Genomic DNA, 12903 nt, shown 5'->3' on the forward strand with positions numbered 1-12903 from the left:
GAATTCATTGTATCTGAAGCTCTTTGTAAAATTTGGCACAGAGAGACTGCTCATGAAGGCAGTTAGTTTTCTAGTTTTAAGTAATTACTATTGTCACTCCCATTTTACAGGCAGGAGGTGGAAAAACTAAGTAAAAATTAAAGATTAAAATGACAACGCCTCCAGTGTTGCTGAAAGTTGACTACAAGATTTCTGAGCTTTGTGCCAACCCGAGGGATGATGCAAAGTGGCAGGGTGGTGGTGGCTGCAAACCAGCAGGAAGAGGCATCCAGAGCTGTGAAGTGAGCTGCATCCAGCATCCCATGTGTTACCGCGCCAGAAGTAACAAGGGACTTCCCAAAGCTACAGCCAGTGTGAAACATTACTCCCAGAAGTAAGTATTTCTTATTCACTATAAAAAAGGAGTAAGTTGCTGTAACCGGATTTTCAGCTTAGTTACCAAGACTTTGAAATGCTGCTGATCACTCTTACACAAGCATTTAGACTGTTTTCAGCACAAATCTGGGAAAGACAATATCCAGGTTTAAATTTTCTGTCTGATTCAGACCAGGAGTTTGAGCACAGGTTTCTCCACAGCTGCTTTGGGGGATACAGTAGCTATGAGACTGCCACACACTGAACTGATTGGGCCAGTTTTCCTTGTTCAAGCTCTTTCCTTTCTGTGGAAAACTTACCTTTTCCCTGGCACTAGGGCTGGAGCTGAGGTTGTGTTGCTCAGGTGAAAATCCTAAATCTCTCATTGCAATCTTCTCAGCCAAAAAGTGTTACACCAGTCCGTGTCAGCTGGAAGAGCATCCAATGGAAACGATGCTCAGGTGTGGAGTGCCCTGCTGCGGTGATTTCGGCACACTGTTGAAGGGGCAGGTGTGTGTTCAGGGTCCCTCCTGTCCCTTGGGAGAATGGTGTAATTACCAAGTTAGCAGTGTGTAAGTGGCCTATGTAACCTCCTGTGATTTATAGTGGGCAATTATTTTCCTTTCTTATTACAACCACTTGCGAGTGAACTAAACTATTCCAGCAGGAGGGCAGGCAGGAGTTATGCTTGTGTGCAGAGAAAAACAGTAAAAAAAAAAAGAGTTGGGCTTGAAGCAATCCTACTGTTGTTTTCCAGGCTGGAAAACAGGCCAAAAGGAGGATGTGCAGCTGGACACAAAGTTACATGGCCAGTGATTTTCAGGAGAGCCACAACTGATTTCCGCAGGTTTTCCCCTAGTGTGCTGGTACAGGCAGCGAGACCCCTGCAGGGACTCACTCCAGGTCCTCCCCTGTGCCTCTAGCAGGTGTTGCAGGGAAGCCTGGAATATCTGAGCCTCGGGATGATTTAATTCCTTGATTCTGCATTGTCATTTAATCTCCATTGTTCTGCCTTGTCCCAGTGAATATGGCTTCTGACAGTATGTTTGCTGCCTTCTCCGTCAAGCTCACTCGTGCCTTGCTCTAGGGACAAGTGACATAAAGCCCTTTCTCAACAAGCGAGGCCCCTTGTGCTGCCATTACAGAGCTCTGACTGAATGCAAAGCCCAAGCTGGTATTGCTCATATTTAATCAATTGTGTCACTGCTGATGGTATTGGTAATTCCTGAGTTGTGTCTGCTAGGCAGGCTGGGAGAATAATAACGAACGACCAGGAAGAAAAATCACTTTGCAACAACCAGACGTGCAGGGCTTGAGATGGCAAAAATTTACAGCGTTCCCTCTTTTGGCCTGAGACAAGATTACTCTATGCAATGCAAGGTAGGCTTAACTTTTACTTTTGCCCTGCTTTCCTCTCTAAATTTTGTTTGTCAGAGTTTTCACTTCTGTGCCATGGTTGAAACTGCTGATTGACCTCTTCTGTTGGCAAAATTTCTGTGCTTTGCATGATAGAGCTATTGCTTCTCAGAACAATACTTCTGTTACTGCAGATTTTAATTGCTGCTCATTGAGAACAAGATAAATAGAGCCCGAAGTCCATAACACTAAAGCTATCCATAGACAACCTAACCATGCCTGTTACTGTGCTTAGATAATGTCAGCAGCATACTATTTACTTAACCTATAAATGTCACTGGTGTGATTTGTGCTGCTGAAGAAGATTTAGGGAGAGATTCTAACATGCAGCAAAAGAAAGAAACCTTTAAGGAACAGATGGACAGGCAGAATTTTCACACTCACTGTTCATATGTAAGAGCATGGAGAGCCCATATTTAAGGCAGCAGATTTTTGCTCATCTTTTTGCAGATTTTGCACATCTTGCACATCCCTTGGCGTATGTGCAGGAACGCGCCTTCTCCCTGCACGTGGTGCCCGCAGTGAAGCCCTGTGGGAGCCTGGTGGGTGTGAAGTGGTAGCAGGTGGGTGCCAGCTCCACACCAGTTGAAACAGTGATCCTGCCAGCTCAGGTTGGGGTGAGTGCGGCTGGGCCAGAGGACAGTGAACACCCAGACAGGCTGAACGGCTCCTTTGAATGGAGCTTGTTTCTGCAAGGGCGCTGCGGGCAGCCAGGCTCTACTTCAGGCTGCTGGCTCACCCACGCTCTCTCAGGGACCTGGGGCACTGGTGGAGCAGAGGGTGAGGCCACCTCTACCAGCCTTTGAATCCCACAGAGAAACTTCACTATTTGGCTGGAAGAAAAAAAAGTCTCAAACTCTTTTCCACCTGTCTACTCTTAGTCTTAAAGTTGCCAAGAGCCTGTGGCTAGCTGGACGGATTCACGGACCCCCCGCATGCGTTCGTCAGCATGCTGCAGTACCAGAGCTCATAGGGGTTAGTCGTGAAGCAGAAGTCCCATGCGAGGCTTCCCAAGCGTGTCCGTACCCCAGGGCTGGGGCTGCAGCCAGCCCTGCCTGCCAGCCGCTCCTCAGGCTCCCCACCAGCCGGGAGCCTTCACCTCCAGACATAACCTTGTTTGGAGCAAGGGGAGGACAGAGAAAAGGTGGTGTTTGTGGTTTTTTATTGGTTTGTTTGGATTTTTGTTTGTTTGATTGTTTTTGTGTGAGTTCTGTTTTGTTTTGCTTTGTTTATCTCATAGGAGGTCATGAGACAATGTATGTCAGTGGCCGGGGAAGGCTGGGGACATTTTAGGTATAGCTGCTCCCTGTGCATTGGGGTATAACACAGAGTGCTCCACCACCACTGATTTTATTTTCGGAGGAGTGGAATGGGGGGGAGAGTTACACCATCTGAATTTAATTCTTTATTATGTATGTCAAGTTGGGTGTATGGTTTTTTCCCCCTCTTTTTTTTTTTTTTTTTCTTTTTTGGGAGGGATAAATTTATACTTCCCAGGTCTCCATCCTGTTTGATGAGTTCATGGTGCCATCTACTGATGAGAGATGGAATTAGCACTGAGTTCCAGTCGGGGATAGCATTCTGCACGATCCATTTCAAAATAAAATTTACGTAAGTGATTAATCAACAGCTTTAAACGTGGAAAGCACCAAATACCTGGGATTATTTTTCACCAGAAGAGCTCAACACCTCTAAATCACCCTGACTACTTTGGCATTAGTGCCGGTGTCTGCAGGAGCCTGAATAAAAGCAGTGCTTTTGAAATCTCAGCCCAAATGTGCAGCAGAGCCCCAAGGATTTCTCCTTCTCCCTGTGCCCAGAGCATTTGTATGCCTTTGCTGCTGCTCTGCCTCTCAAAATGAGAAATAGTGTCCAGAAACTTTTTCAGTGTTTTGGAAAATAGCAGTAACCAAAAAAAAAAAACAGATCAAAATGTTATGTTTTTAGTTTGTGAAACAGAAAAATTCTTTCCCCTTTTATCTGGAATCAGTTGTATTATACAACCTGATCACATGGCCAAACCTGCAATTAAAAAACAAAACAAAAAACCATCACCACCACCACCACAAAAACACCACTGAGAGGGGAAAAATTCATCTCAGCTGTCTTTACAGATGATAATTCTGAATTTTAGATTTCAAAAAGCCCCAAAAGTTTTGATTAGAAAATAAATAAATAAATTGGTAACGAATTTACTGTTTCTACTGATGTTAGGCATATGGGGGTGAGCTTTGCTCCTGCAGATCTCTTCTCCAGCTGTAACTACTCTCTCATGCTGTTATTGTATCTTTCATGCTGACTGTTCCTCCTCTCCTGAAGCATCCTGCTCCTCAGGACTCTGTTTCCCATCTCCAGACAGATGCACAGCACGACCGACCCAGGGACCTGACACTTGGCCTGGAAAACAGGACACGGGGATAGAGTTAGAGATCCAGGACATCTTCATCCTCAACTGGCTCTTGCCTCTTGAAGGACTCTCTATGAGGAGTGAGCAACAGAAAATGTATGAGGAAAAACACGAGCAAGTAGAAACAACTTTAAAAGCCATGTGAGTACTCCACCAAATAAAAACCAGTCAAGAGGCTTAACTGAGATACATTGACTTTGCTTCTGAAATATCTAGTTATTTTTCCTTTAGAAGAAAATGCAATATATATCCTAAATGGCAAACAATTTCCACATACACCTTTAAGGCACAGCTCCCTTTCTGTCCTTTTTTCTGTAAGCACGGTGATGGCCCATAATAGCTCGCCAACATTCCCAAGGTTAATAGATAAAATAGAGATGATAGTGTTCCATGTAGTGGTGCTTTAGGGAATACTGTGAATATTGAGGTAATTGGGAAGACTGTAGGGGGGGATCAGCAAAGAGGAGTCAAGGTAAGATGAGAAAAACTGAGCTACGGATCTCGGGAATACTTGATAAAGGTCAGAACTAGAGGCCACTGGATCATTTTCTGTTGAAATCCTGAGTCAAATAAAGAAAGAAGAGGGCAGAACTAGAGCAGTACCTATTATTTCCAACATCTAATTATTGTATAGATATTGTTATTTTAATAGGATTAGCCAGCAGTAGTGGCAAAGCAGTAGACCCATCCCTTCTTTGTATACCTGACAGACTAGTCTGCCCACCAGCAGTGCAGTGGCATGCTTAGAGATGGGCACAAGAGACGATAGATTGGTTAAGAAATAACTTGGTGGTTTCCTCTTCTCCTTGTACAAGTAGGTTTAGCTTTGCACAAGCTGTTAATGGCAGGTGGTGGGGAGCCAGCTACAAGTTAAGAACTGCCTCAAATTATGCTATAAATGGACAGCTGGTATTTATATGAAGAAGGTTTGGAATTTGGAGGGTCATTATTTTTAAGCCAGGTAAGACCTGTTAAATTAAATTCTTTCAGTAAAAAAAATGCAAATGGGATTTTTCTTTGTTTATAATGTGCCTTTTTAATCCTACCCCAGGGATAAACACAAGGAATATTCTTGCTTTCTACTAAATGTAAGGACAGGCTAGAATTACCTACTGCATCTCAATTTAAAGAAGGCTCAGCCTGCCCCTCTTTCCAGCCTAAGCTGATTTTAGCAAACATTTTGTTCAAGTTGTAAGTAATTTGGTACAGCTGTATTGATATAAGCAGTCTGTAAACAATTGTTGTATGATACATAGGTTAGGAAAGTCAGACTTGTGAGCAACGCTCTGAATGTATTCATCGGCACCCAAACCTGCAGCAGACTTGCAAACCAGCTCAAGGCAGGGATCACAGTTCCTCTGTTTGTGTAGAGCCTGGCGTGACAAAACCACAAACTCTGATCTTTAATAGTAATAATTCGTGTTTGACAACTCCTGGGCACCACAGTCATGGACCAGGACTGCAGTGAGGGTAGGACTTGGGGCTGAGCTTGGAGGGGAGTTCCCAGCTACAGGAGTTTGTAGCACAACATAACAGCAGATGAATTGGGATATGAGAAAACAAATAAATGATTGAGACTTTATGGGGTCATATGATAGTCAGTAGTCTCATAACACCATTTGTTTTATGGTTGTCATGCTCTTTTGGTAGGGTTTGTGGCAAAATAAAGCTTCTTATGAGGAGTGTAGAGGAGGAAAATGAAGCAATGTGATATGTGTCTGTGAGCAATTCATGCTAGAGAAGGAGAAAGGACAAAGGTGCTGATTTGAAAAAGTAGTTAAAGGGTAATGGAAGCTGGATCCATAAAGTAGAAATTAAGGAGGCTATGGTAGGAATAAATTGGGATACACATTAGAAGTAAAGAAAAGCTGGTTACATTTAGTGTGCGAGAAAATGCTGGTCTGATGATAAACTAAGATGCCAGGAAAGCTCTGAGGTCTTACAACAAACCAATTACTCTGCATCTGTAGTCCCTTGGTGTGGTAGATATGTTTAATTCGAGCTAGGATCCTGAGAAAGGGAGATTAATTCAGTGTCTAGAATTTTGGAGAGATGACTCCAAGTCCTTCAGTCATGGCAGCAGTGTGATCATTGGAAAATAGACCTTCTCTGCCTCATTTGCATTAGAACAAATCCACAAAAAGTATCGGGCACCCCGGTGGCTGGTGAAAGTCACTGCTGTGCAGAGGAGCTGGATAGTGCACCTCTAGTGGTTTCCTTAGGGCATTAGCCTGAGGTTTTAAGTCAAGAACTGGCCCTCTTAGAAACCCCTGTTGTTGGAGTGTGCTTCCTTTCATTTATAGGTCTCTGTTAAGGCTGATTTTTCAATTCTCAGCTCTTTCGTAGACATGTTGAAGTCTGAACTCCAGTAGTAGCCTATAAGTTCAGCAAATGCTTCTGCATGTACTTGCTGATGTTTTACCTGTGCAAACACTTGTAGGTGCTGTGGTGCCAGTTTACTGGCTGACTTCTGAACTTGGGCGCTCTTAGTGCTCTGCAAGACTCCAGCCTCACAAGAGCAGGTGAACGGAAGCAAGGAATCAAAACACAAGCTCAGACAGGCTTGTTATGTAATATGCACCTTCAAACTGGTCTTCACCTCTCACAGACCTGAAGTTTACAAGGCAAAAGGATAGTTAAAAGAGTTTGAACAAGTTGCAGGAGGGTGGGAAAACCAAGGGGCTCATTAAACTTTATGCCTTCATCTCAACTATAAACAGCATAATGCAGTTTTTGTTAATGCTTTGAATTTTAATTACATGCTGCTTTAACAAGTACACATCTAATCTTATTTTTTTCCACCTGGTGTTAGAGAATGAATCTCGAGTTTAATTCAAAAGCTGCACAAGATTTTGAGGAATGCTGGGGTCCATGTTTGTGTGTAGAATACAAGTTGGCTCACCATTTCAAGTGTAGAAAAGATATTTTCATTCTGAAGCACATCAGGGACTTTACTATCCACAAAGCAATTAATAACGTATTAGTATATATGACTGTATTCGGTGTTTGCTGAGAAGCCCACATGCTTCTGTGTAGAACAAACATATTTTCTTTTGAGTATGACATCTTTCTGAACTACCAAAGAGTATAAATATTGGCCTTAGCGCTTGAATGAGTCACATCTCAAACAAGAGAATGACATGTTTAAAGCACCATGCTGTACTGGGGAACCTCTGAATTTCTGTACAGATGAAAGCTGTGACAAATTTTCATGTTGCACTGAACGTGGCCATATCCATTTGTTCTGTTCAAGCAGACAGTGTTCCAGGGGTATCACAATGTGTTTCAGAATAAGTTCTCTTTCTTAAAGCTGTTCTCATTAAAACAATACAGCATCACAATTTAAGACTTGAGCTGATTGAAAAACTTTTCATGTCAAGTTTGCTTAGAAAATGCCAGCTTTACTGAGACATACTCCTGCTTTGAAACTCTCCCTAATTCCGTGGTGTACTCTGCAGCCTGTTTCGTTGACAGCGAGCTGTTTTGGGAGTCAAAGTAACTGTACACAGACCTAGCACAAACTGTGACCATGCGCATCTTTATTCTTGTGCCTTGTTAGTCTAGCAGCTCCCTCCATCACAAGGTGTTTTTCTTACTGAATCTGGTTTCAGGTATGAGAAACAGTATCAGCAGAGCAGCGGGAGTGCTGGGACATCACAGAACAACAGAGCGCAGTAAGTGCTCAGAAATTTTCACAAAGCTGAGTTGATTGCTGCTTGTTGGTGTCATCCAATATGCAGTGATTCCCAGCAGGTGACAATCAAGTCTAAGAAGTTTTTCTCACAATAGTTCTTCTACAGAACCAAAAATTTGGAACGAGTATTCCCAGGAATTCGGTAATTCCTTTGGAGAACATTCTCATTTATGGTGAATATTAGCTATTTTTAGCAGTGATTAAATGGAAACTGAGGAATCATTCAGGCTTGAATTTGACACCAGGTAAGAAAGCAGGTTTTGGTTATTTTTATATAAATAGATAATTATGTAGATAAATAATTATGGTAAAAAATGGAATTAATTAAAATCACTTCAACTTTTTAAATATAAAAGATATGTATGGGACATATTTATGCACATATGCATATGCATCTATAACTAAAAATTGTGTATGTTAGTAGGAATTGAAGTACTTATGGAAATGCGTGAAGATTCTGTGGATGTTTTATCTTGGTGTAAATTATTGTTTTAATGTCACTTTTGTGGGTGACTCCAAAGGGTATTTAAGAAATTATATGGAAGAAAAATTGTTCAAAAAAAAAAAAAAAAACGAGAAAAGTGATGAATGTTAATTTACTCACTCCAGAGCTGAATGGAAAAACCATTAAGGAAAATATGCTGAACAGGTTTGGCAGCCTGTGCCATGAGAAACATTTCCCATAACACATGCAGGCAGAGCAGTTAAGTGTTAATACGAAACAATGCTCTTTTTTCTCCATAAGACTAATATTAGAATATATGTTGTTAAGAAGTGTTAATCTGCTATAAGACACAATTATTTAGTGTATTAAATGTGCTTCACTAATGCTAACAGCTGAGAAACCACGAGTAAGAAGTAAAATACACCTTCCTCATGTGTGAGGAGCCAGGGTTATAAAGTAGGTTATAAAGTAGGTCCTGAGGTTATTAGAGAGTCACGGTGTATGTTCCTGGGGTGGCAGGATAGCGGTGCTGGTGCACAGAGATGTGGATCAGAATTCACGGCAGGAGCAAGTCCGAGCACCCGCGGTGCCCTGGCAGCCTGTCCGTGCCCACTTCTGCTCTCTGAGCTGCCACTGCACTTCACCTTGGCTTAATTTCAAGCAGAGGTATGAATTATCCCACTGCCAGCAATGGGATTGCCTGTATACTCACGGTATTTCCCACAATTAAGTCTGAATGCAGAGAGGACTGCCATAAAATGTTGGTTTTATTTCCCAAAGTGATACATGCACTGTTAAATTACATTTGTTAGATAAAAACAGATATATATCCATCTATTTTTCTGTAATAAATCAGTGCCACGGGATTGTAAAATAAATATTTACATGAAATACATAGAGGAGGTTGTAGAAATTAGGTTATACATGGTGATCTGTTTCATATTTAGGCTATTTGATTTGTTACAAGTGAGTTGAATTATAAATATTGTGTTTCTTAAAGCAAAGTCTATTTAATAGCAGGTATTAAGGTCATTTGTCTGGCATGATATTTCATGGAAAGCTTGTTTTAACTGAACTGGCAGGTTTTGGCACACAGATCTACTCAAAATTTCTGTATTTCAAAAAGTGATATAGAAATTTGGTAGCCCACTGGAGTCTGATGTACCTGTAAATAAATCTGATATCTGGAGGGAGGGGGGCTTTCGGGAAACGCCTTGTGTCAGGTAATTCAGATGTGGCATATCTTTCATACAAGCAACAAGGAATCTCAGTAAGTTAACAAGCTTGCAAGTCATCAGATTTTCCACATGCAGTCATGTCCTGTAAGTGCAATAGAGTGTATTAATAGTACTCTGATGTAACATTTTCCAAGTGTTTTGTAGTAATATTGGTTGGGTCATGTACTTCTAACAAGCGCTAACATTCCTCAGGGAAGACTCAGGGTTTGAAGTGCCTTATACTACCATAAAATGTGGAATAATCAAATCTGTGAAGGACAGGCCACTGTGAACCTGGCAGGAATATTGGACACATGTGTATTGTGTCACAGGCTTTTCCTCTCTTTCTGTGATAAACTGGAGAAAATTATTTTGAAGTACATGCATTGCATACATGAAGCAGAACATAACTTTATATAACACTCAGGTTACCTACTTAATCAACACATGGCCCTGATGGGTTGCTAGAATGGAAAATAACTGGAATTTCTGCTCTTACCCCAAAAATATTTGCCCAGTATATTTTCCTCCTCTTAAGTTTATTTTCAGTATCACCTGGCTCCCTATTCAGTTGTTGGACAGTCAGGGGATGTTCTTTGCCCCATGGTATAGAGAAGGTGATGACGAGATGCCACACAGATATAATCCTCATTCTCTTTTTAAAGAACTCTTACTATTTCATGGTAGTTATATCTTTAATTGATGACAGTGTAACCTGCCTGTCAGTATTGCTAATAGCCAGTGTCACTGTAGATGCTGGAAGGTGTTGCTTGTTTATGTTTCATCCCCAGGCTTAGTCTGAAGTCTCACCCTGCCTGGATATGTACTCGAAGTTTGACACAGCCCCTTGCTGCAGGGATGCTCAGTAAATCCATACACATAAATCCTGCTTGGTCTTCTGTTAAGGATGCATCTGGGGAAGGCTGCTTGTGAAAGTTCGTATCTGCAGGTTCACATCTCCTGCGACTGTACGTCATGGCAGCCTGTTGTCACATGCTGTAGTTCCCAAGCTCTGCAACAGCAGGTCTTCTTGTTCCATCCTATACGGAAATATTGCTCACAGCCCTTGAACTGCAAAACCTTTAAAGTCAGGGACTGAAGTATTTTGTTCTTTAAAGAGCTTCACACATACACTTCTATCCTCCATATGATCATTTACAAGAACGACATGTTTTAGAGATTATGTTAACATATAAGTTTATTTTAATATGGAAAAATTAATTGATGCAACTATATACAAGGAATGAAATCTGATTTCAGTTAGTATCATAGTCTATGTGACAGATCAACGTGTGGTTCTGACTTACCCAATATCTGCTTCCAAACTCTTCAGAAATTCATGGGAAAGTTGGTAGAGGGCCTCTACATAGAACATAGTGTTAATTCTTCATGTCTGTTTCATTTTACTTTATTTAGACTTGAAAGATATTCTGTTTTCCCTGCATGAGTTTGGAGATCTTCCCTCATCACACATGAATGAGAATCACATCACTATGTCCTCATGTATTATAACTCAAAGGAGAACACGAAGGGAAAACAGCCAGAGAAATTCAGCCCAAAACATGTCATGAGTTGTATAAAACAATTATTGCACTTTCCACTGGTCTGACCTTTTCCACTACTTGTTGTGTGAAGCACTTTATAATCAGTGGATTAAGAAGTTATTGTGTAATACAGCTCTTCTTTTTCAGACAGCAAAAGCCTTGTTAACCCCCTCTTGCGAGGCAGTGTAGAATTCAGCCACTCCAGGAAACTTCCTGAGCTTGTTTCAGTCCTAATATCTCACACTCTGAGTGTTTTGCAGTTGATTTTGATAGGATCAGACATAGATCTTGAGTCAGATCCATTCATTTTATTGATTACAGATTGATTGATTGATAATAATAAGATACTAATTGTAATACTGAAAGTGCTAATCACTGTTGCTATGTACAGTTATCACTGGCCAGGGAGGATAATAGTTACTCCTTACAGAGCTTGGCTTCCAAAGATGTGAAAAACGTCCTGCTGTTTGAAGCGATGTTATGGCCAGGTGACCATCATTTCCAAGGGAATAACATGGCTGGAGAGAGAGAGAAGCCTTCCCAGGAGCTCTTCAGGTGTTTGCTAAGACCCTGATTTCAGAAGTATTTATGAAAAAAAGATTTGCACAGGCATGAATGCTATTTCTATGTGGCTTTCTGTTTCTTTGTGTTGTGATATGTGAGATGTTGCCATTTTATTTGGCAGCTGCATGGATTCATATTAGGTAACAGAGTGTCAGGGCACTGGGAGGACTGGGAGCTCCCTGGGGCTGGAAGATGCTGTCCAGGAGATGGCAGGGCACGACCTGGGAGCCAGGCCTGTTCTAGCCCAGACAGGGAGCAGGAGAGGTGGGGGACAGCACTGGGAACCTCCTTGGGGACTGGGATGGGCTGAGGACAAGCTGGGAACAGGAGTCATGGTGAGAAGCACGTCGGGGGTGGGGGGAAGGGACTGCGTGTTCAGAGCCCTTACAGACATCACTGAGCTGATGTTTGGTCAAACCTCAAGGGCTTGTATCTTGTCAAATTATATGAAGTCTAACTTGGCTTTTACCTCTGTACAGCTAGAAGTGGCGGTATAACCACCTTGTCCGGAAGTAGGAATGAATGCAGACGAAAGCAAATGCTTAGAGTCCTCAAAGGTCTCAGATTTATCTCCCTCAAGGTCAAGGAGTTAATCATAATGAGTTCATCCCCTTTTTGTGAGCAGTAGCTCTTCATTCTGGCCACAGATCAAGAAAATAATCATGTTCAGAAAGTCTGAGTACTAAAGACCCAATTCGTATCTCAGGTGTGCTAGTCATAGCAAGGGTACAGGCAGGTCATGATTGCAGTGGAGTGTCACTGCAGGAGAGGTGGCCCAGCTGCACCGCTCTCTCCAGTCTGTGCTTATTCATGCTCTTGGTGGCTTCTGCTGATCACACACAGGTTTTTGTCAAGGAGGTTGTATTCATGGGATAATGTATTTTAAAGAAGCTTTAAGTAAAAGATGTATTTGTGGCTGTTAGGACCAGAAGACTAGAGTATCCTTGAAAGGAGGACAGAAACTTTGCAAGAGACGCAGTTGATGACAGAGGACAGATTTGGTCAAGAATGAAATGGGAAATGTCCTAAGAAGCAGCAGGCCAGTGCAGGAAGACAAAGCTTTATTTGATGTAATCTGGGTTGCTGGCCTCCGGAAAAGCTGCTTCTCTACCTTGCTGCCCACCATGCTGTGGCAATTCTACTCTCCCTGTCCAGGGGTGTGTATTATTATCTCAGACAGCTGGCAGTGGAAACCCCATTGCTTTAGTGAGTCCACCTTGGTGACTGTTTATGTTCACAGAAAGTATGTGCTTCACAGCGGG

General features: G+C 42.0%; 1 protein-coding gene across 1 annotated transcript in view; it reads left to right on the plus strand.

The window, feature by feature from the left end:
- Positions 1 to 1597: 1597 nt before the first annotated feature.
- Positions 1598 to 12903, plus strand: part of PTPRC (protein tyrosine phosphatase receptor type C) — a 114613-nt gene continuing 103307 nt past the window's right edge. Inside the window, exons 1-2 of the mRNA XM_065072392.1 lie at positions 1598 to 1734; positions 4126 to 4318. The gene's annotated coding sequence lies outside the window, so the exon portion shown is untranslated. The remainder of the gene's footprint in view (positions 1735 to 4125; positions 4319 to 12903) is intronic.

Source organism: Columba livia, chromosome 8 (assembly GCF_036013475.1).
Source record: "Columba livia isolate bColLiv1 breed racing homer chromosome 8, bColLiv1.pat.W.v2, whole genome shotgun sequence".
Classification (NCBI taxonomy): Eukaryota; Metazoa; Chordata; class Aves; order Columbiformes; family Columbidae; genus Columba; species Columba livia.